The sequence below is a fragment of the Hippocampus guttulatus genome, chromosome 8, assembly GCF_054856545.1.
Source record: "Hippocampus guttulatus isolate MCC_2025c chromosome 8, RoL_Hgut_1.0, whole genome shotgun sequence".
In the NCBI taxonomy this organism is placed as follows: Eukaryota; Metazoa; Chordata; class Actinopteri; order Syngnathiformes; family Syngnathidae; genus Hippocampus; species Hippocampus guttulatus.
The window spans coordinates 17,781,086-17,805,292 of record NC_141268.1 but is presented as its reverse complement, the minus strand read 5'-3'; the positions used below and the strand labels follow the sequence as shown (position 1 = coordinate 17,805,292).

At 42.1% G+C, this 24,207-nt stretch overlaps 1 protein-coding gene across 5 annotated transcripts in view; it reads right to left on the bottom strand.

Moving 5' to 3' along the window:
* The window catches only part of dlgap4b (discs, large (Drosophila) homolog-associated protein 4b), a 74,778-nt gene extending 63,063 nt beyond the window's left edge, over positions 1 to 11,715 (bottom strand). For 2 of the 5 annotated variants that reach the window (XM_086117392.1, XM_086117393.1), the window contains exon 1: positions 11,409 to 11,713. The gene's annotated coding sequence lies outside the window, so the exon portion shown is untranslated. Of the gene's footprint in view, positions 1 to 11,408 lie in introns of all 5 variants that reach the window. The other 3 variants (XM_086117396.1, XM_086117397.1, XM_086117395.1) reach the window with 3 other exon arrangements.
* Positions 11,716 to 24,207: the final 12,492 nt, after the last annotated feature.

Sequence of the window (24,207 nt, the reverse complement as noted above, 5' to 3'; positions counted from 1 at the left end):
GCCCGAGTGAGAACTTGATATCATCCGGTGGCATCCGAGCTACATTGACCAATTAATACGGGCAATCATCTCTTTCTGTACACTCTCGTGACACAATCCGACGCTGACATGATATGTCGCCGCAGCGCCATTGGACCCGATGGGCTGCATGGAGGTGACTCACTGGCTTACCAACACAAGTTTTGTCATGAAGACTTGACATGACCTCTCTTTGACCTCTCTGTTGTGGCTACAAGGGCTCCAGCTGGTACGCGACATTTGTCCAAATGAGTAGTGCAGGCCAGGGAAAAACATTTCCAGCTCATCAGGCAAGCGCTACCTGGACTATTTTATGCTCCTGAAATCTAACAACGGTCTGCATTTTAAATCTTACCATAAAAGAACATCTTTTTTTTTTTCTCATGCAAACGTTTACAGTAAATAGGACTCGATGACTGCAAAGTTAAGTGGTGCGATACGTTAGCGCAAAGGTTGAAAAAGACCAAAGGATGTGAGACTGCTGCTTTCAAAATCAAACGTTACCACAGTCGCAGTTTGCATTTTATCAGCTTTCCGCGGCTACGCTCCAAGGTCAAGGTCAGACGTGCGACTTGATTTAAACAAAACCTTAGCTGGCAGCAAAGCACTTGACACGTTTATGTGCTTTCGCATGGCTGCCTTATTCACAGTAACAACTGTCACTTGACAATAATTGACGTTTGTCCAAAGAAGGACACCCATTTGTATGCCGTATTGAATTTTACAGTCTTCTTTCGCTACAATATTCATGGTTTCCTAAGCAACATCGAGTCTTCTTCACAAACACTTGCAACGCCTTCTGGAATTATTTGCTTCCATTTTCCAAAAGCAATGAGGGCAAAACTATGGACAAACTCCGAATTAGCATCTGGTTCCTTGTTAAAGTCTGGATGGTACTTTTTGGCCTTTTATCGGAACTTGCAGCATCACTTTTTGTCCAAAACAATCTAAAATGTCGGCGCCTTTACCAATCGACCCAAGCACAGAAAAAAATTAATACAATGATTGGAAAACTTTCTATTTTGGCACAGTAACTAGTGAGCTGTTAACTGTGAACTTTGTGGATGCAACAACACAAGTCTGTAAAATGAATCTTGACTCTGAGGGGGTAACTATTTACGACATCCCTATATTCTTTATACTGGAGCTAAATTAAGTTTTGTGTTAACGGTTTTTAACTTGCCAAAGCTATTAGAGTTTACAAAAACGAAGAAAAAAAATCAAATTGGGGAAAAAAAAGCAAAAATGAACATTGGAATATTTTCATTAATGAAAATGAAATGCTTAAAAAAAAGAAAACTGACTGAAACTACATCTTACATTTATACATCTAACAATAGTTAAAATGTACTTTTTTTCGGTCAATTAATATAGAACATGAGCATTCGAAGTTCATTTTAAATGTATGTAGTTTATTATTGCTGTACATTCATAGTTCACCTTATTATGCAATACCTAGTGAGCGATCTTTTTCCTTTTAACTTGCACTTGAGAAATACTCCATAAAAAAAAATATAATAATACAAAAACTAATTTAAAAAACTAAACATAAAATGAAGCATTTTCAAAAGATAAAAACTACTAAAAACGAACAAACGTGATCTAAAAGCTCATTAAAACTCACTGAATTAAAAAACAAACAAACCTCAAAGAAAGAACGAACTGAATGAAAACATTCGAACTGCATTTGTCGAGATTTCTCCAACAAGCGTAAGGGCATCAGTGCTTTAACTGAAGTCAGCTGTTATCTCACAGCATGGGCAACCCCCGAAGGATTAAGCGCCAATCCCTCTTAAATCTGCCCTCCTCTTAAAAACCGTGACACGGGCTCTTGCAGGGAAACTGTTGGTGCAGCACAAACATTCCTAATAACAGCAACAGGCACTGTCAGGGCCCCATCATGATCGACTCCCAGCCGCCTAACTCCACTAGCTCGCTCTAGCCTAGGGTTCAAATGTCAGGCCCGTCACAGCAATTTGCTAATCCTGTTGCTGATATCCCACTGGGAAGTTAAGAGCGCCTTCTGTTGTTATGGAATCTGCTTTACTCAAATCGGTTTCTCTTTCATTGTCGTCGGATATGCTTCTCGATCAATGAAAGAGTCGCCCAATTGGCTGCTCCCATGGAATACGTGCCACAATGTTCTCAAAATGTATTCTCCGATAAAATCTACCCCCCCTCTTTATACAAGAGGCTAAAAGTTGGACGGGCTTCAGTCAATTAGCTACTTTCAAAACGAGCAGCAGGTTTTTTTTCTTCTCTTTCTTTAACCCTTTCATGCACCCTGTAACCCGATGACAGGATAAGCTGTCCACTGTAGTAACCGCTATCCCTGAAAGAGTTAAAAGAGAAAACATTCCCTTTTTTTTTCATTCAAAGGTCTGCTTCTCCTCCGCCACTCCCATTTGGTCCGACAGCGGCGCAGGCAATGAGGTCGGCATTTGGCCTATTTTTAAAGCATGAGGAACTCGGGACCTAGATTTGCTCTGTCATTTTAGAACATCAAGGACTGCCCTAAATCACACATAGGTGACTTACCCAAATCTTCTAGCAGGAAATAAAGTACTTGGCTGAAAGGGGGTGGAGTTACCGTTGTACCTTTTATAAGGTCATGTGAGCGTTGACATCTAATATGCATGATCTTGTGCAGCCAACGAATGAGCTGGAATACGCGATAACAAGGTCAAAAGAAATTTCCACAGCGTTTTTGATGTGCACTTTGGCCGTCCAGATGGTTCGACAGACCGAAGCATATACTGTGCTGTTTATGACCTTGCTCCCGCAACACGACGTGAAAGAATTTCACTCAATCGGTGGATTGATTTGAAAAGTATTACCTCATTATGCTTTATTCCATTTATTGTTAGCAGTGTTTTCTTTCGGGAGACAATAAATAAATTGCAACGTGTTTTGTTTGTATTTTATGGTGTGACAAGACATCCAGACAGCCAGAAAATACAAAGAGTAGATGAAGAAGGGATAGCGTACCCGGTAATGGCGCCGCAACGCAAACTTCTTTTATATGTCATTTTTACTGCGGTCAATGGGTTGAGGGACACATTATATAAAATGTCATCACAGCAAAGTGGGAAGAATTTTTACTTTGCGCATTCACACAGACGCCCAACCTGTCAGTCAGATTTTTCCTCCTGCCATTTAATAACTAAAACCAAGTCCCGAAATAAAAAAATTGGGAACGTTGCAGTAATGCTTTGTCATATCATGACGTGAAGGCACATGTAAAGGCGCTGAAGCATATATGACACATGCCAACTTCAAATTCAAACATTTCCAAAATGCCTTTTACCTGCTTTGGTCAAAATACGAGTGTATATAATATGTGTATATAAGCAATTCAAGTGTCACTTTTTTTTTTTATATTATGTACCCTTTAAGAGTGGAGAATTCATCCCAATCAAATGGATTAGGACAGAGGACGGAATTTACACCATTTTTGGGGCAGCATGCCAACAAAAGATTTTAAATCTTAATCAGGTTGTCTGTAGAAACACAATCATAAATTGTCACACATTGGCTTCAAACCGATGATGGGCTATTTAAAAACAAAACAAAACTAAACTCCAGTCTTTGCCGTGAGGAAAATGTGTTCACCATTTGCACCCGGGAAATGAAAAGCTCAAACAATTTCACACGCAGGAAATTACGAGGAGCTTGACAGAAAGAGACACACCTATTCGCTAGCAAGGACAATAGGACACAGAGTTATTATTGCTCGTACCGCTTTGAGATGTCCTTTCGAAATTCAATTTGTTATTATCGTTACATACATGACTGTAGCGGCATGATGGGTAAAGTGCGGGCATTCATTGGAATGACAACACTTTGCCTCCAAACCGTTGGTCTTTGGCATTAATAAATGTGAACTTTCGTGATTTCATTTGAATCCTCCCCCGTGATGTCATCAAGTGATGCGGGGGCCAAATACAAGCCACTGATCTGCCAGTAAGCCAACACATACCGTAACCATGAGCGGAGAAAAATCAGGTCAATGCCATTAAATATGAACGTTACACAGCATAATGCAGCAACAAAGAATAAAAGGCACGGCTGACGTGAGATTAGTGGTAATGGATATTGTAAAAATAATGACCGCATTTTCATCAGGGTTATTCATTCCGTTTCAATGGCTCTCTGCATCTGAACCATCAATGGAGCTGATTTCAGTGGAATATTCCTTTTTTCACAAGACTAATTCATATATAGACTTAAAAGGTTCCTTATACTCAGCGGTAATCTCCTCTGCAGTATGAATAACAGTCATAAGCAGTGGAATGTGTGACAGCTCAGAAAATGCCTTTGTCAAAAACCAGCACGGAGAAGACTTTAAATATACGGTTACCGTGTCTTGTACATATACTATTTGGGGCTGCAGAAAAATGAAGTGCAATCTGACATTTGTTTTCTTTTTCCTCCAGGCTCGAAAACATTTCTTCATACCTTCTTGACAGCCTCAGCAACGTTTGCTCAAGTTAGTCACGACTCCTTGTGAGAATGAGCAAGAAAGGTGATTAGGAATTGGCGCTAAGATGTCATGTCCAGTAGTTGCAAAGGCCATGTTGCAGTAACCACACTCTTCTCAGATAATATAAGTTAAACTTGGGCCATGTAATTCAAAGCGTGACGCATTTCTGTAAACGGAAAACGAGTTGTACGAATCTCTCCAAGGCGGAAAAAAAGTTGTACACGTACGTCAGCCCCCGTATCCTCGATCGTCCAATCACAAATGAGAATTTGCCCATGTTGCTATGGAAGACCTGTAGTTCTCCTCCCCTTTTTGCCTTCCTTAGTTAAAGTTACGGAGCAGTAAATAGTTCTTATGGTTTTTCTTTTATATTTCTTGATTGTGTTTTTTCATTTATTTCTATATGGCACTATATTTTTAATCACACAGTGGTAAAAAAAAGTTAAAAGAAGTAAACTAAAAAGCTAAGTGGAATCTATTGCTTTCGAGGTGGAATGGATTAATTGCATTTCCATTCATTACAATGGGAAACGTTACCTCAATTTATGCACGTTTCAGGTAACAAATGGGTTCACGGGAGCAATTAAGTCTGTCTCTTGAAAAATACTGCGACTCCATCAAGTTTGACGGCCGCTTACAGACCGATCCAAGTTTTGCTCAAAAATATCATATTTGTTTTTGTATTTTGGCCTTGCGATTGGCTGGCAACCGGTTCAGGGTGTCCCCCGCCTACTGCGCAAAGACAGATGGGATAGGCTCCAGCACGCCCCGCGACCCTTGTGAGGATAAAGCGGTTCAGAAAATGGATGGATGGATGGTTTTTGTATTTTGGTCCAACTATCTTTCCCTCGACTCAGACCAGTTTCCCATAGCCTGCTCGAAAAAAAAAACATGGCCGCAGCACGGCGCTGCCATCGCCACGTTTAACTGTGGGGATGCTGTTCTTGGGGCGATGAAATGTGGTTGGTGTGCTCCAGACATAGAGTAACTTTTCACCTCGGTTCGTCACAGTTATTGTGTTAACAAAATGTTGTCATTAAAAAAAATTTTTTTTTTTTTTTTAAGCTTTTCATCAACGCTGTACTTTCGTAACTTCCATCAGCATAACTTTCAATTCAATTCAGAAGGGCTCGCTCAAGTGTGTGGTTTTTATCCTTCGGCGCCTTTTCTTTTGTGCAATTCATCGACAAATAAATTTGTTCCATTCATCGTATGTCAACAATCCCATTTGTAGAGAGTAATGAAAATGACCCAAAAGCCCAAAAAAGACCGGGACATCATGTCGCTCTTCCTGAAGGTGCAATAACAGGAGCAATCCTTTTCTCTGGTGACTCATGATGAGACATCACGCAAGAAAGTAACATAATTAGCCACTAGGAGGGAGGCCTACCTCTGAGTTTTTAATTTAATTTTTATCTACTCACTGTGAATGATAATTTTGTGATGATTAAGTACAGGCAATTAGATAAGAACACTCTGTCAATCCACCTCGTTCGTATTCAACAACATCCAAATGGTATTTTCGATCAAGGGCTTGAGAGTGGCTTGCAATTGAGCCAACTTCTAAAAGGCAACTATAAAATATGCAACATAAGAAGTATATTTATTGGCATGCACAAGTCACATGTTAGTACTACTTCTACTACTACTACTACTTATAATAATAATAACAATAATGGGACATGCTCAAGCTCAACCTTTACCCACATGAGGATAAGCGCTATTAAAAAAAATAAAAATAAAAATGGATGGCTCTCGTATTGCGCTGATTAGGACATCCAGCGAGCTTACATGCTCACACAGACCAAAAGTCTGTGTCTGGTGCACACACACAACCAACTCATCTCATCGCCCCAAAGTGAAACATGGCGGCGGCGGCGGCATATGGCGGGCATGTTTTTCAACAGTAGTCATTACGATACTGCTCCGAGTCAAGGAAAAGATTGCAAATGCTACATACGGTGATATCCTCAAGCAAAACCTTTTACCAGTCTGTAAGGGAGCGTCACACTTGACGGGGTTGGGCCGTTTTTTTTTCAAGGCGTTTTAAAAGTGGCATTAAAATCCAGTCAATGTTCTTGCCAAGGCAACCCCACGTGACCCTGCTCAGGATAAGCGGTGTTGAAAATGGATGGATGGACGCTCTTGCCAAAATGCTGACAAAAATCTTTGAACGTAATACACAGAGAATGATGTTGACCGATTATAAACGTCGCACCTACCTCATCTGATGCTAATTATTTTTGTGAATCGGCCCACATTTCATCACTATTGATTCTACCTTCCCAGGGTGACATAATTCTGCCTGAACTTAGCCTTATCCCTGCCTCTCCATTGGCCTTCCCTTGGAACATTATGATTGACTGAATCGGCAGCTTGATATCTCCTCATCGAGAGACATTTCTCATTCTAGCTGCACTCTCACCATGATGTCAAGCAATGCCCCCCCCCCAGCCCCCCAAATGCCAGGGACAAGAGGTTTGCTCGCTCTTGCGGTAATCATTCATTGTGGAGGGGCAAAGGATTAGGAATCGATGAGGAAAAAAGTCGGCGAGAGTGTTCTGCATCTTAATGTGGGGGGCCCCCGTGCGGAATAGCCTTGGTGCTGTGGATGAGCCGGCTAATGCGATGCGCGGCTCCGGGGATGGAGAGGGCAAAGCTCCACGTGATCAAAAATAAAAAAATCTCCAGTACACACAATCTGCATGAGGACACAAAAAATAATTGCACCTTCTTCTCATTTAAGATGAAGATGAACGTTAGAACAACATTCTGTCTGTCCAAATAATTGAAGGGATATACGTCAGATGATTCACAAAAAACATGATTTGCAATAAGGAGACAATGTTAAAAATCAGCATGAGTGCAACGTGCTTCAGAGAGAAATCAGGAAGCCTAAACAGCCGTCATGACGTCTTACTTGACCAAATCTCTAGTAAATGTATTTGTACTCCGAGTTTGAATTGAACGTCTTAAAAGTAACGGGAAGGACTTAAAAAAAAAAAGTAATCTAAAGAGTTGATGAGAAAGAAAGGTAGCAGTGAGAACGTCTTGATCATTTTCAAAAATGACTAAAGGAATTGTGACATCTCATTTAAAAGTCATTCTTTGCTCCAAAAGCAATCAGTGCCGCGTTACTGAAAATGGACCATTTTATTCTTCGCCGAGCATAATCGAGTCTACTCTACTCTGTGATCCCTACACACTCATTTGTGACGGCAAAGTACTCATTGGTCAACAGAACAAAGCGGTTATTGTCTGATATTTTCTCTGCCCAAATTATTCCATTCGGGTGTTGCCGATTATTACACGCACAGTGCTCTGGAACGCGAATAAAACGAGTGTGATCAAAATTGCAAACACTCTTAAGCCATAGCCACTTGCACCTGTCTTGTGAATACTGAGATGCTGTGATCTGGTTCTATAAAAACTTCTCAAAGAAGAAGAAGAAGAAAAAAAAAAAGATGGTGGAAGCAGAAAGAGGTGGTATGAAAGATTTGATCTCTCAGGAAGAGATGGTGCTCCAACCCAAGGGAGGACAACATCTGTGTGTTTCCAGGAAGGAGGTTTAAATATAGACATCTGATATCTTTTTTTTGTCACTTTTGTGGCTAGAAAGTGTAATTTTTGGGGGGGAATTTTCATTCCACGAAAACCTGCCTTAGTGACATAACTCATATACTGTCTATATTTTTTTTAAATCCCTTAGAAATTTGAGAAAGAGAGAGAGAGAGAGAGTATGTGTGTGTGTGATTTAACTGCTATTGTTCACAGAAAAATGTCCACATTATGCTGTCATGTGATGCACTCTGGAGGAATCCGGTCCCCTGGAGACTGAGCAATACACCGCCACCACTTCAGCTATTTAATACAGGGCTGACCTATACATTATTAAAATGACCCAGTGGAATATATCTCGCTTCCTTCTTAACTTAGCCGAGCCGCAAATAAAAAGAAAAAATGGAACGCGTCGCCCTTGAATCCCCACTTGCGCGCTGCCATTTTAGCATGAGGCCATTTCTCCTCCCGTCTAATACAAGACGTGAAATGCTGAACGCCAAACCGACTCTAAGTAATCACTAAACAACCGCCTCATGCGCCAATTATGATGATGCCGCCTCGCTAAACCGAGGACCTCTGACAGAAGACCTTTTTCCCTGTTTGTTTGTTTGACTGGACAAGCGTTGGGACAACATAAAACAGCTCAACGGCGTTTGAAAAGTCAACGCGATCATAAAATGGCGATACGGTATTTTCATCAGACTGCAGCAACACCGACACAGGACCCAATGATGAGCTTATCATACACCACAGAATGCTCCAGTACTAGCATACACCATCAGCCAACAATCCAAGAAATCAGACACAAGCAAACATTCAATGACGCAAGCTATGCATGCATATAGCGTGGATATGCGCGACGAGACGTGGCCGCGGGCCTTTGCCTTTGTCCGTCTTTGTGTGCGTGCGAGGGAGATGAGCAGTGGAGGGCAGAGTGCTGGTTAGAGTGACGAGATGTGAAGAGACACAGTCTGAGTGAGTGCATAGCGGCAGGACGTAGGGAGAGAGAGAGAGAGAGAGAGAGAAATGTATGAGAGAGTGAGAGCAAGAGAGGCAGGATGGACTTAAATGGCTCTGAGTAAGCATAACCTACAATTTTTTTGCCTTCCTTTTTTGAGAAGTGGGGGGCGAGAATTGAGGCCACTAACACAGTCTGCTTTTCAGGTCACTCCAAAAACTGTGCTAATATGTACGCTAGTCCTGAATCCATTGTTATTTTGATGGCATGGCAGAGAGTGCCGGCTTTGAAAAGATCCAGCTGTTGTGATGCATATAAGGCTACGTTCAACACCGCACGCCGTGTTGCCCAATTCCTGTACTTGCTCACGTTCCAAAAACAAACCTGAATTCTAATGTGAGCGGAATGCGTGTCATGCAAATCATGATGTGGAGTGACATACACACACACAAAAAAAAAACACGGTCCAGTGTTTAAAATCCCGCGTGAAGAGGCTCATGTTATCATCTCATATCCACAGAGGAGCGAGGCGGGAGGAGGTAGAAATATTTTGGCGATATGCTCAGATACTACTCGATCTCCTCCTTTCATGGAGACGTCTACTAAAGTCGACCTTGTGCTATTGCTGCACGTAACAAATGAACCAATTGTGTGGATGAATTATTACGATCAACGTCCACTTTATGCTTCATTTTCCAGCTGAGCCTGAATTAAAATCAAATATAAAGTCAACACTGTTACTCTGAACAACTTTGCAGAATTACCGAGGTTTGTAAGTCATCTCTTGGCCATGCACACTCCCCAGCCCGTGCGGAAAGCATATTGGGCTTTTGATGACATATCCAGGATGTCGGATGAGCGTTCATACTGAAGGTGTGTCGCATACATATCCAATTTATATCCACACACGAAAGAGACCCAGGTTGGATTTGAAAAAGTCGGAATTGTATTGTTTTCAAATACTGACTGCCCCTTTTAATGGATCATGTGCCCTGTTTCGTATTCTGGTGACTGATAAATACGATCACTGCCGAGCCTGTTTGCTCTCTGTTGCAAACCAAAACAGCTGTACCAAAAAACAAGCTCTTAGAGTTAAAAAAAAGAAAAAAAAAAGCAGCGCGGTGACAACCTGCAAGTTGTAAACAAGCTCCTGCGCATGCAGGAACTGTTTACAACAATTACCGTTCTAGTAGACTCCGATTACACATTAAGTCAATCAGTCCTTTTTGCTTTGTTTTAAACGCCATTTCCACTTGACATGTTTCATATTATTTAAAAAATATATACAATCACGACCTCTCCGCCATCTACAGTTGAATAAATTCAAGTGAATTTCTCCCAGCCACTATTTGAGGAAATACGGTAATAGATGTCACTTGTTCTTGTCATTATTGTCGTGCCCATCTGGTTGAAGAGAGCCCAGCTGGTCCGGTGGCTATTTAAAGAAGTGACAATCAATACAGCAATTCTTCTTTTTGGTGGCCAAGAACCAAACAGCCAATCATCTCTTACACTTCTGTTTCACTTCAGCGGCTTCATAACAGGAGGATATTGGGCGCTCAAGAAGAGTTCGCGATAGATTTAACCTTCTATTACATATGTACAGTATGTCTTACACATAAAATAAAATATTTTTTTTAAAAATCGGAACGATCTTCAACGATGAATTATCATGATGTTTCAGGAGTTATAATAGCTAGGATAATAAAATTAGCATAACACATTGAAGGAATATTATTGCTACTTTACTTCCAGTAGACAACAGATATCATTTACTTGTGTGGCAGTTCAACTAATCCGTCATTGTAAGGAAACATTTTACCCGACATCAATATGGGAGAGAGATAGAGAGCGAGAGACCAAATTTGGTACACTTGTACATTTTAATAAAATGAATTTGAAGAGCTGTACCAAAATGTTGGAAAAGACAATGCTTTCCTTTTAAGCCGTCACTCCTTTACTGAACCCATTTTTTAAAAAAGCGGTTGTTGTTCACTGTGGTGCACAACTGCACTGCATCATGCGTGTTGTTTCTAATACTGTCATTTGGTGATCATCATTTGGTTCTTATTCTCTCTCGCAGTAGTCACTCAAAAACGAACAGAATCATTTTTGGAACATCTATTGGATTTGATTAGTTGTCGGCAATGGTGTGTGTGTGAGTAGGCAAATATTGTGAACATTTTGCAAATAGACCCACTCATACTTTGTGACGGTAAATTAATTGCCCGTAATGACTTGAGCGCGGTTAGCATCGAGTCCAGGTTTTACTTCGATGACGAGTCACATCTGTAGGCATCTAAACGCAACATATTCCTCCAGCATTTATGTATGGATTGGAGTTGAATGGAACAACATTTTTGTTTGTTTGTTAGTTGTTTTTTTTACCTTGTCTTGAAGCCTATCCCCCACGTTTTGCTGAAGCAACGACGACCACTCGAGCAGCTTCTATCCACGCACTGCAAATAACTTCCCAAGACACGGAGACCAACGGCGACCGCTCTGGGGCGAAAAAAAAAACAAAAAAAAAAACAGCATTTGTCCTCTTCGACTTGCACGGTGAGTTTTTGGAGAAAGGGCGACGAGCAACAGAGCCGATCCGCAACCGACCGACTCATCCGTTGGCGAGCGCACAGGGAGGCGGAGAGAGTTGGCGATAAATTCGTGCTTGGATGAAGAAGAGAGTGAGGAGGGGAGATGGAAGAGGAGAGGAGTGCCTCTGTGTGTCACAGAGGATGCTGCTGCATAAGAAGGGAGTCGAAACCGAGTGAAAGAGCTACACAGACCTTTAACCAACGTGTAGAATCACATTCGCCCTGATTTTTAAGCACTTTTTTTTACCGTACTGTAAATAAGCAACGTTTTCATGTTTTATGTTTATGTTACACATTATTTTATTATAAAATAGCAGCATCGGGGGCGAACAGCATTTCAATAACAGAACCAACACATATTTTACATCAATAAAAAAAAAGATATATTTCACAGTCACCCAAAACAATGTTACAAAAGTGACTGTACAGCGTGTTCACCCACTCACGGGTGTAATTGTACACGGCGTTCAAAGTGCAGCTCACGAATGCAGGATTCGAGAGGCCAATATTTGAATAAGCGCCATCTCTATCCAAATCTCTGGTGTGGATTAATTTCACGTTGAGAGCTGAATATATTCATGAGGGAGCGATATGTGTTGACAGACATTTTACCCTTTGCCAGCGTGCTTGAAACATGTTTTGGACTTGTTCAAGAAACTGAAGCGATACACGTATCATGAGGCGACTCGAAAAGGTAACGCAAGTGAAATAATCATGTCAAGTTCATTTCCACTGTTGGTTAAATTGATGTCAAGAGGTTCTGCCGTCTCTCTGTCCGTAACTGCTGTCCCCCTTCTGCTTCCAAATGTTCCTGACATTCCAACAGCACACAGCCAGAGAAAACTGGATCCAGAACCGTGGACAGTTCTCTGTGCAATCAAGGACAGCCACTACCTCTGTTCTCACTGCCGTCATTTTTATTTTATTTTTGCCAGTCAGTCTAAAGTCACTTTGGGACAGACTGATGATAAGTTCCTTACTAGGCTGCTTGATGGCATACAAGATAAAAAGCATCTCTTGATTGGGGCGGGGGCGGGGGGGGGGGGGGCAAACGAAAGGCGTGAGAAGCTCACTACGGCACTGGATGAGATTTTGTCAATTGAATGCAGCTAAATGACAACCGGTATTCAGTATTCCTCTCTTGTAGGCCTCTTTACAACTGTCACATTTGAGCTCTGTCATGATTGCTAGCTGAGGCCCAGGGAGAAAATGAAAGTGCTTTATTTCTCCAAAGGTCACTTTGATGCCACACAGACTACTCAACGAGTTACTGATATTGTCATGTACAACTCTTCACGGCTTCACTACTTTTTGCTCAACATGCGGTTCTCTGTGAATCAACAACACGTACTGTAAAATTAGAGTTGCTATTTAAACAGGAAGAGATGAATTGTCAGGCAAGTTCAGAAACAATTTCTCAGAAACATATCACTGGTTCTCAAAAAAAAAAAGTTTTTCAATTTTAATACATCTGCCTTCTCTGCAAGCAGCGCGGCTTCAGTTCCTACACACAAATATCTAAGTGGGAATGGATGTTTCTCTATACATATGCCCTGTGATTAACTGCCAACCAGTCCAGGGTGTCGTATGCCAGGGTCAACTATGAGCATTCCCGCAATAGAGTCAACCAAAAAAACGAGACTTCAGCTCCGGCTAGTTGCCGCTCCTTCAGCTGGGATGGTCATAAGCTCACCGGCGACTCTGAACTGGATAAGCAGTGTAGAGAATGGAAGGGCGGATGAAATAATTCCATGAACACAAACAACAGGACAACAATAGAGCCTTCCCAAAACTTGAGAGCATCCGTCACTGCAGAGCGGGAAACCTCAAATCACGTCACGGCCTTTGCTTAAATGCTTAAAGAACTCAACAGAAAGAGTTCACTTCCACTTCACAAGCGCAACACACCCGCTGCCCTCTGCTAAATGTTACAACATGAACAGCCCGTCAGCCTGCGCCGGTTGCAAAGTGTTTTCTTCACAGGTAATTGGATTTTAAAAGTGGTAATTTCCTGCAAGTGTCCTGGACACACTCACACTGACATACTGGGGAATGAAAACATGTTTGATTTGCTTTAGGGACACCGAGTTGCAGAATCAATATATGCTTCTCAACAAAAACTTCTAAAGCACACGATATTCTGTTATCTTTCCCCTCTGCATTTATCCGAATTGAAAAAAGAAAAACCCAGTTAATTAACAAGTTGGCGCACATGATGAGCCCCCCCCTGCAGCATGTGCAAGGTAAAAGTCGCACTCTGCAATATGTGTGATTCAAGCTAAGTGTGATTGCTGTGCGACGTGTCGTCTTTTCGAAACCTCTCACATGGTACAAAGAGCCTTTCTACAGTCTATGTTGCTACTTATTTGATCTATACGTAGACACACACACACACACGCACACACACTGGCAGAATATATACATCTATATATATAGATATATATGTATACACACACATATACACACTTTTTTTTTAACTGAATCAAATCATTTCCTCCAGTTCGAAATATATTGGGGTACATATCGTCGCATCATGAAACGGCATTGCATCATACCCTCTCGAACTGAACCATATCATATCAAATCCAATCCTTATCCCAATGACTCAAACTTGATCAAATCATTCCAATATTTTTACAAGTGATGTATTGAACACCGGTTCAAATCGTCTTTTGTGGAGGGATGCTCACAGCTGATATATATACACATATATACATACATATACACACACACCTATTTGAAGAGAGTCTTTTTTGTCATCTGTAATAAGTTCTGGTAGCTTTCAGTATCTGGAAAATTATTAGTGTGGCTACACTGTTCGAAGCTGCCGTTTGCCTCTCCGCGCTGCACTGTGTAGGTGCAGATTGTGCGAGATTTCTTTGCGTTCCACCGAGAAAATGTGAGCAAATGCGACTGGAAGCCGATGATCGGATCACAAAGGAGTTTATGGGCCCTCGAGGAAAACCGTTGGCTGAGAGGGGTGACTACCTCAGACAAAATTAGGGCAGCAATCAAACTGCATTGTCGCTTGGAGCAGGACCTGGCATCTTTGTTCATTGTAATACAACATTAAATCAGAGATGCACCAAAACTGTATATTCAGATTTGAAATGGACGACACACTATATAATTGTAATGGGTTATGAATCGTCCTGTTTGTCCTTTATGAGAAACCATTTTTAGGTTCTACAGCGCAGACAAAGTAGGCTATTTGTAGTTTCCATCAAACCAAACGGGAACAAACAGCAGATCATTTGTAAGAATGATTTTATTACAGCAGTCGCTAAACCAATCTTCTGACTGCAGGGCTGTGAACAAAAACTCCCAACCATATTTAAGATAACAGGTTTTATTTGTGCTGAGGTGTCACTCGTATTGCCCAGTTCTATTTTTCACCACATATTGCACAATTCATCAAGCAGCGCCGCATCCACATCCACAATAAGCAACATTTCAATTTCAGTGGAAGTGACGCTACTGCTGTCTTGTTGTTACACCTCCCAACAAGAAACCCAATCTTCCATACAAATCTAATTACCAGTTCTGAATACTTCATTCCAACCAACCCGCATTTATTTGCCTTGCTGACATTTGCATCAGTTGGGCGCTAAGATTGTTTTCACACCAAAACAGATAATTGCGCTACGCTAGGCGCAAGGAGGTCACGCTAATTGTGTGAAAATCTAGCACAGCTACTGACATGCTGCCTTCAACGCTTCGTTACGTTGTTTGGTTTTCTTTCTCTTCTCATTAACATGCTGACCTGTGATAAAACACAAGCTCAGGATCCGTGTTCATGTCTCATCAGTAATGTGGGGTAACTCAGCTTAGTTTTCCAAGCTAATAAAACTGATTGTGTGGCTGTGTCGGATATTTTCTTTTTAATTTCGAATGTATTCCTGCATACAAACAACAAGCCTTCAAGGTCATTTCAACTCGCACTCTTCTGTATATTTGTGTTTCACAACACACAGAGAACCAGAGCACACATAGCACGGAGAGATGTCGGCGTGAAAAGGGCGCGCCAACAACGCCGCACCTCTCGAGCCTGCGTGGCATTTGTGCCTTGCTCAATGGCACCTTGATCGTTGTCAGGAAGCAGACTAGCATCAAACCAGACCAACAATTAGTTGTTATTGCTAATGTCTAGCGTACCATATTAGTATACAAAATTAGCATGCGCTCACTATTTGTGTGTCGTTAAAATGTGTATGTCATATATATTGAATTAATTGCACTGCTCTTGTCGTGAGTCGCCAAATGCTTCCCTCGGTCGGGAAATGATTTAACTTTTACTCTTTGCCAACGGCCTTTTCTTGCAGCTTCCCAAATGACACGCAAAATATAGCAAAGAAGAACATGTGTCTCTCACTGAGCTGAAGTTTAAAACAAGGACACTACAGTAGATACTAAAGTGTGAGTGAGTCTACACGATAGAATCAGCGTATGGTGGCTTCAGCATTACCAGTAATTCCAGTGAAGGTTGATATTCCTTGTTCCCATAATACACTTAACGATAGTTATACCCTTCCGTTGATTCTATTTAAGACACAGCCTTGAGCCAGTAGCCAATGTAACACAGCCACAGATGGTTCCTTAATGCTAGCATGGACATTTAGACATGACGGGGGGCAATAAATGAAATCAGCCAAATGGGAGCAGAAACAGCTTTGGAGTAGAGGTAGCGATGAAGGATTATCGTGTTTGCTAACTAAGCCAGGATGTTGTTTTGATCCCATTCAACACAGTGTGATAAAGTCAAAGGATGCGCACAACAAATTGAATGTGAAAATTGAACTTTGCTCTAGACAGTAGTGAAACCGGTAATGAATGTGCAAAGCATCGCTCTCTCTAATAAGGTGTGATATGGCATGCTGGGCACTATGACATGCATACACAACATGACCTTGTTGGTATATGTCCATAGGCCTGGATGTATGCCCTGCTCAGCCATGCTCAAACATTCTCACTCACAAGCACACGCACACGCACACACACACGCGCGGACACACATACACCAGCACTGTACTAAAATAGTGCAGTTCATCATATGGACCTGCAGGCTCGCAAAGGCGTGCAAATTCACCATCAAGCGCCGCCTGTCGACTCGTGTTCATTATAAACGTGGCATCAATAATACACCACATGTGTACTATTGCCATGTCTTTATGTTGTAACTGTGCAAGATTACGACAGAGTTGGTGCACCCCACAAAAAAAAAAAATAATAATTAAAATCCCTTGCTCATCATTAATAAATGTTTACCGGTAATCAAATTTGACAAAATTAATGCAAAAATGCATTTTTCTCAGTTGTGTCAAGTTTTCCTGCAATGTATCAATCAAATGTATCTGAAATAATGTCAAAGTTTCATACCATTTCTATTTAATATCGCACTGTGATAATTCATTAAAGTTTGAGATAACACATTAACTGAAACGCAATTATGGCTTCTACTGGTTTTGAAGGACAACTGAAAAACAAAACAAATGAGTGGGCAACATCACAGGCACAAAATGAGTTCCCTCGAACTTGGATGAGCTTATCGCGATGTCATCATAGAAGAAGGAGCGGCAACTAGCCGGAGCTGAAGTCTCGTTTTATTTTTTTGGTTGACTCTATTGCGGGAATGCTCATAGTTGACCATTTTATTTTGCGGAAAAAAAATGGGTGCACACCCAACAGTGAATAAATTCGGGCTGTACCATGATCACTAGTCTGAAAATTATTTTTTAGTTTACATTACATGACACTGTAGACCGAGGTCGCCATTTTCTAGTGCTGTTCAAAAGTGCTGTGAGTAGATGTTGTCCTCTACACCAGGGGTGTCAAAGTCATTTTTGTTGCGGGCCACTTTGGAAGTTGCGTGTTCCCTCGGAAGGCCATTACGACAGTGAAACCGAATAAATGTTTCATCATCACGTCGTATTATTACTTGTACACAACAAATCCAATTGATGGATTACTAGTTTTGAAATCAGTCAACTGTTTTTTCAATTATTGTCTAAGTGAGTGTAAACAGGGTAAAAAATATATATAATTGCAAAATCCCAACGTTATTTATGACACATGACATGTTAAAATTTCAGTTCAGATTTGAGCAAGAGTTATGGAAGTTGACACACGATTTGCTTTCGTGGGCCACCTAAAATGACATGGCGGGCCAGATCTGGCCCCCAGGCCTTGAGTTTGAGACCAGTGCTCTATACAGTGCTCATCAAGAATGCTCAAAGGCATTTGATACCCCTAAAGGCAGTGACTGAACGCCAGGGGTGGGGAGAAGGCCAAACTGAGATCTCTTAATAGTGTGCCCTTCAAAACTGCTGGAACGAAACTCAAAACAGGGGCCCTGGCTTGATCCACAAAATGGACTTAAATCACGTTTGCCACAGGGTTATGTTCTCGGCCATTTTGGCAAACTTTGAGACCACGCCAAATTGGTTTGGCAGGAAGCCTAAGAACAAGGATGAAATTGGCCTCTCGTAAGGTGTGAGCCAGAAACGGTCTCAAATTACATTTTTGGCTGGATGTGCGCTTGTTTCAGCAGTGCCGGTCGTTTTTGAAAATTACATCCTTACAGCCAACTGTGTGGCATTGCCGGTTTCCGTAGGACTGACCGACTCTCTGGTTTAAAAAAAAAAAAAAAAAGTAAATACACATACAGATCAACAAATCTGTACACCCATGGACTAGTCCAACAAAAACAAAACCTTTTAATCTTTGGTAACGTAAACGAATAGCTGTCAAGACTAACGGATACTGCTTTCACAAAGCCAATGATATCAAAGTCATAATTCACATCAAAATGATTTGTTCTGGTCTCTCCATCACTTCCCTATGCACGTTTCGGCTTGTGTGTACAATGGAAGAATTGGAGCATATCTTCTCGCAAATCCCTAGGAACAAAAAAAAAAATTAACAGAGCATGTTCAAATAAATTGCTCGAGAAACAGCCTCATCAGCAACACCTTTTGAGATGGCATATTTGTGTGACAATTCCTCACTGGAAGGCAGATATGAGTTTAAAAAATAGCTCTGCTGAAGTCAAGGCAATTTATCCTGCTGTGTAAATAGGAGAGGACCCGTTTATTATGCTCCTTGTCTACCCCTTGTCCATTTAGATGATACATGAGCATACAATTAGGTCTTGGAGAGAAAATGACCATGGAAGTGAGTGTACCATAAAAAGAAAGTAGATAAAATACGACATCTAGTGGTCAAATGTGTATCCTGCAACAATTAATACATTGGGAGCACCCCCAGTGGATTTAGAGTACCGGTACTGTAACTGTTCGGCATGGGTGTGGACCCAAGTTAAGCAGGGAGGCGGGATGCTAAAGTATTTATTTTCCAAAAGAACAAAACAAACATGGTACTCATATTTCCAAAATTACCCTCAAACAAACACTTGGAAAAAGACTCCACTTGACTTGGACAATTTACACAAAACAATAAACCCACCAAGACCGAAATAAATCAGGGAACTAAAATACAAGCTAATCACAAGACAACAAGACGTATGTGGTCAAGACAAGTGGCCGAGGGGGCGCTGTTTGGAAGACAAAAGGTGACGAGAACAGGTGGACACAATAACCACGATTGAGATGAAAACCTCGCAAACGTCATGACAGCAGCCACAACAACGACAACAAATAACACCTTGAAAGCAACCATCACAACCACAAGAACACCCCCCCCCCCACACACACACAACGACCCTATAAAAACAACAACGGCCCCCAACAAACATTAAAAAACAACAACAACAACTAGAACACCTGCGACAAAAACCATCACAACAACAACACCAATGATCGCAACTTACCACTGGAATTATTAATGAGCAGTAGAACTTTGTTGTGATTCATCTCGCAGCCATTTCGGTCCGTCTCGTCAAACCGAGGTGACTTACACACCTGCTCCTCATGAGTTGACCTTTGAGCAGCTGAGGTTCGAACCTCCAAGTGTTGTGCCTTTCAGGAAAACACATCAGGACAAAAAAAGGGGGCCGGCCAAAAACATGTGGAAATGTTCAAGCGCCTTGGCCGCGCTGCGTTTTTACATCTGCATGTAATCGGAGGGGGGGGGGGGGGTCCCAATTAAGTCTGAACCAAAAGCTTGCCTTGTTCCACTGACATGAAAAAAAAAAAGTTTGTATCCAAATGTATCTCTGCGAGAACAATTGCCGTCTCAGATGAGCACTGCGTAGTCATTAGCTATGCTGAAGATGGATGTCAAATCGCGAAACCACATGGAACCCAAAGTTCTCCCACTGGAGGAACTTCCCACTTTGGCAAGCCCTCATTGTATCAATCCCGTTCAACAGTGCGCAGGACTTTTATTTTTTATTTTTTCCCCTCCCCAATCCATTTTGATAAGCTGTCACCCTCGTACAATACCACAAACACAGAGCTTATGGACTGCATTGCTTCTGACTGAGATGTACAGTGGAAGAATATTGTGCTCTCAAAGGGATTGAAGATTGTGTCGTGGATTTACGATCAACGGGAATTTATGAGATAATAACATGAGAAGGGAATAACCTAGATAATAACCGAGCTGCTTCGCCGAGTATCAACAGAGGACTTGAGTGCATTGTGTAGGCCGGTTTATCGCTATGATTTCGCGTCATTTTCTATTTCATCCTAAATGAATACCACCAAATAAGTCACACTGACAAAAAACAAACAAACAATACCTTGGCATTCAAAAGGCTCTTCGTGTTCAGATGTGAGGCCTTTTCACGTGAGATGATAATCGTGAAGCGTTATGAAGTTTTACTTTCACAGTGTGACGTGAGTGTGATATGAAGGGGAAGAAAAAAAAATAAAGATGAGTTTTGCACTTCCAAGAAAGTTCAAAACATTTGGCAACATTTAAAGACTCATCACTCATAGTTGGCAAACGGCTTTTACTGCGCTGGAATGAACAGTAACAGAAAAGCGCAATCGCAGACATCACTCACAGCTATGTGCCGTACCACCACACTCAAATGTAACCTCATTGATGTGCTGTAACCATAACTACAATTTGTCTCAACACAAAAGCTAATATTAATCTGACAGCGAAAAAAGGTGTGCCAGAAATTCTGGAGCACACACACAGTCTCACTTAACCCCGTTGGAATGTCCCTTATATTGTACACCTCTTTCTTCAGATCACACTCATTTTTCTCAGGTGACATGCGGCTCAAAACAGGCTTAAAAAGTCTCCCTTTGAAAAAAAGTCAAGAGTATACGCTCACGCAAAAGGGAACATCTGTGGTGGAGACAGATGCCTCTGTTTGCTTAAGGTGGTTTATACAAGCAAATATCCCCAGCCCAAGCTGATCTCGACAGCCCGTCTCGCTTAGGAAATGATGTCATGGCAGCAGGAGATCTGCACGCCGATAAGGCCTGAGAAAGTGCAACAAGCCGTGTGCCCTTTGGGGCATCTCTTTCATCCTGTCACAGGAGTGATTGACCATCTATCCATCCACCCATTTTCTGATCCACTTTTATCCTCGCAAGGGTTGCGGGGGAGGGGTGAGGGGGAGTGCTGAAGCCTATCCCAGTTGTCTTCGGGCAGTAGGCGAGGGACACCCTGAACCAGTTGCCAGCCAATCGCAGGGCAAACAGAGACGACGAACAACCATCCGCGCTCACACTCACGCCGAGGGACAATTTTGAGTGTTCAATCAGCCTGCCATGCATGTATTTTGGAATGTGGGAGGAAACCGGAGTACCCGGAGAAAACCCACGCAGGCCCCGGGAGAACATGCAAACTCCACACAGGAAGGACGGAGCCGGAATCGAACCTGGTACCTCTGCAGGTCAATGCACTAACCACTGGACCCACTGACCGCATGATTGACCATCTATTCACATATTCATAACTGAGGCAGCACATTTCAAAATCATGCCATTGTGATGTTCCGAAGGAAAGGAAAGCGCCATTCGTCACAAAGCTTACCCCCGCCCACTTTGTGTGATAATAAAACGACTTCGAATATACGTAATATAGGCCTGTGAGTCCAGGAGCGCCACATGCAGACACAAGCTGATTCTTTCCCATCGTCCCATAATAATGAGATTAGACTGCGTGTTCACTGTGACTCACGGTTTATAGACTCGGCAGTGTGCACGAGAGGTTATGTGCTCCACTGGCCGCGTGAAGGAAATCACTGAAGGGGGTCCCGTTTGCTCCCACTAGGATGGAGAGTTGAGGAGCGGGTGGGAGGGGGATAAAGAATGTCTGCCGCTGAGGGCCTGTTTGCCATTGTTCGTTGTACAGTGCGTGTTTATGTCTGTACATTATTTTGGAAAGTGCAGAGCATGTTTATACGGCGGCTTAATGAACCCACTTGGGTGTGTTCTTCAAACTTCCTGCCTTTGGCTCTCCGTCTGGAAGTCTCGCTCTCTATCTGTGTGTACATTCCCCTGTCTGGTTTACTCTGCTTCTCTCCATGTGTGTGTGCGCGCGCAAGTGTGTGTACATACGTGTGTTTATGTCTGCATTTTTTTATTTTTTTTTAGGTGCGCGCCGTATCAAATCTCCAAAATGACTGAGTCACAAGACACAGAGCAGCTCCCCTGCCACCTTCTGCACCCCACAACTCTTTGTTGCTTTAGACGGACAGCCCATCTGGTTTCCATGAAAGAGATCAAAACATCGAGACGGCCCGCTGTGGTCGACTTTCATCGTTCCCATCAGAAATTTTGTTGTCACAATTCTGGTGGACAAGCAGACTTGATGGCTCTGGACCTTGACAATGAGTGAAACTAAACTAAACAAACTGCGAGAGGACAACATTTTGCTGTTGAATCAGTATTTCAGCCGGACTGATGTCTCACCAAATGTTACCAATATGATCACGATGTAGCATTTCAAATTTATTTATGGGCAGAGAAACCTTTAAAAAAAATCTTTTGATCGCCATGGCATTGCAGCGTGCCAAGTACGCACCACGAGAACACGCTGGTGACTTCTACCAAGCCCAAACATAAATTTCAAGAATAGATGTGCGTTGTTTTTTGTTTGTTGTTGTTTTATTTTGTTTTTTTCAATTGTTCAAGCAACCCATTTACCAACAAATTAAAAAAAACATATACCAATAAATGGACAACTTTCTTGGCAGAGGGAAATTTTATCAATACCAGCGCTGAGCTCATAACAAGAGACAACAAGAATGACAAAAAGAAACAGTAAGTAAACTCAGCACCGCTAACAGAAGGAAGCCTTAAGTCTCCAACAAAAGAAATGTCCGTCGGCACAGAATCCTGAGCTGAATAAAAGCACCATACAACTGACTGAAACAATTGTAAGGAATGGAAATGGATCGAGTTTGAAGCAAAGTGCCCACTGGGAGTTCTGCGCGCAAGTGAACCGAACAGGGAAAAAAAATGAAATAAATACATGAAAGGCTTCGGCCTTCCTGTGTGGGGTTTTCATGTCCTCACACGCGCTTTATGCGGCTTTTCTCCGAGTAGTCCAGTTTCCTCCCACATTCCCAAAACAATTAAATGAAGACTCTCAATTGTGTGTTCGAACGCTAGTTTGTCTGCTATGCGATTAGCTGGTGTCCAATTCAGGTTTTAGTATCTGACTAACATGCAGTTTGAAGACAGCTGACTGATTATTTTCTTCATGATCAACACAATGATCATGAAGAAAAGGATCAATCGTTGTATGATTGGCTTTAACTCCTCAGTGTGGCTAGCAAGGCTGTTTTGAAGTCTCGCGGTCCAAGTTTGTTGTTGCATACAAAATGGCTGCCGTTGATAGGAGAGAATCATTGAATTAGCCTCGACAAGATATATGTAGTCAAGGTGTTTCATTGGACTGAATTGTATTTCAGTTTTACCGTCAAGGTCTTTGCTTGATACTGCTTGGAGTAGCAAGTCCGTGCCAGTTAAGTTGGATTTCCCGAAAGTTGACCCATTTTGATCATTCCCACAACAGCAGTATTTGTATGCACGTAGTAGTACGCTCATATAATACAGAAAGACACTTGTAACCCATCCATCTGTTTACAGTATACCAAGATGAAAGAAACTGGAGACACGGGCCCTTTACCCTAGAGGATTTTGTGGAAGAATGGAGATTGGCAGAGCTTTACATCTTGCGAGAAATTCCGAAGACCTCGTGAGAAGCAGAAGCGCAGGAGTGAGGCTTGATCATCCAGCTTCAGCAACAGAGTACCTTTCTGGATTAAAAGAAACATAACCCATCCCTTCATAACCAAAATATTCATGGAACGTTCAAGGCTAGTCTAAACGACACCACTTGCGCTCATTTTTCTGGCAGCCAGTCGAGAGGAATGAGCGTCGGGCCCTGTCAATCTTCCCTTTCGAGAATGCGACACGGGGCCGATGTCGCTTCCAAACACCAGGCCGTCTCCTAAATGCAGATGTTTTAAAAAGTAGACGTCCGGAGGGCACATCACAACATTCTTCAGGTCAAATGTGAAGGCGGTTAGCCTGCGGCCCGAGGCGAGGAAGCCCCTCTTGTGTCTTTGATTGGAGTCAAAGGCTGGACTGTGTTGCCCGAGGACAATCACCCGAGGAAGGAAATGAAAAAGCCCAAAGGGGACGGCCCGTGCGTGGAGAAAGGCA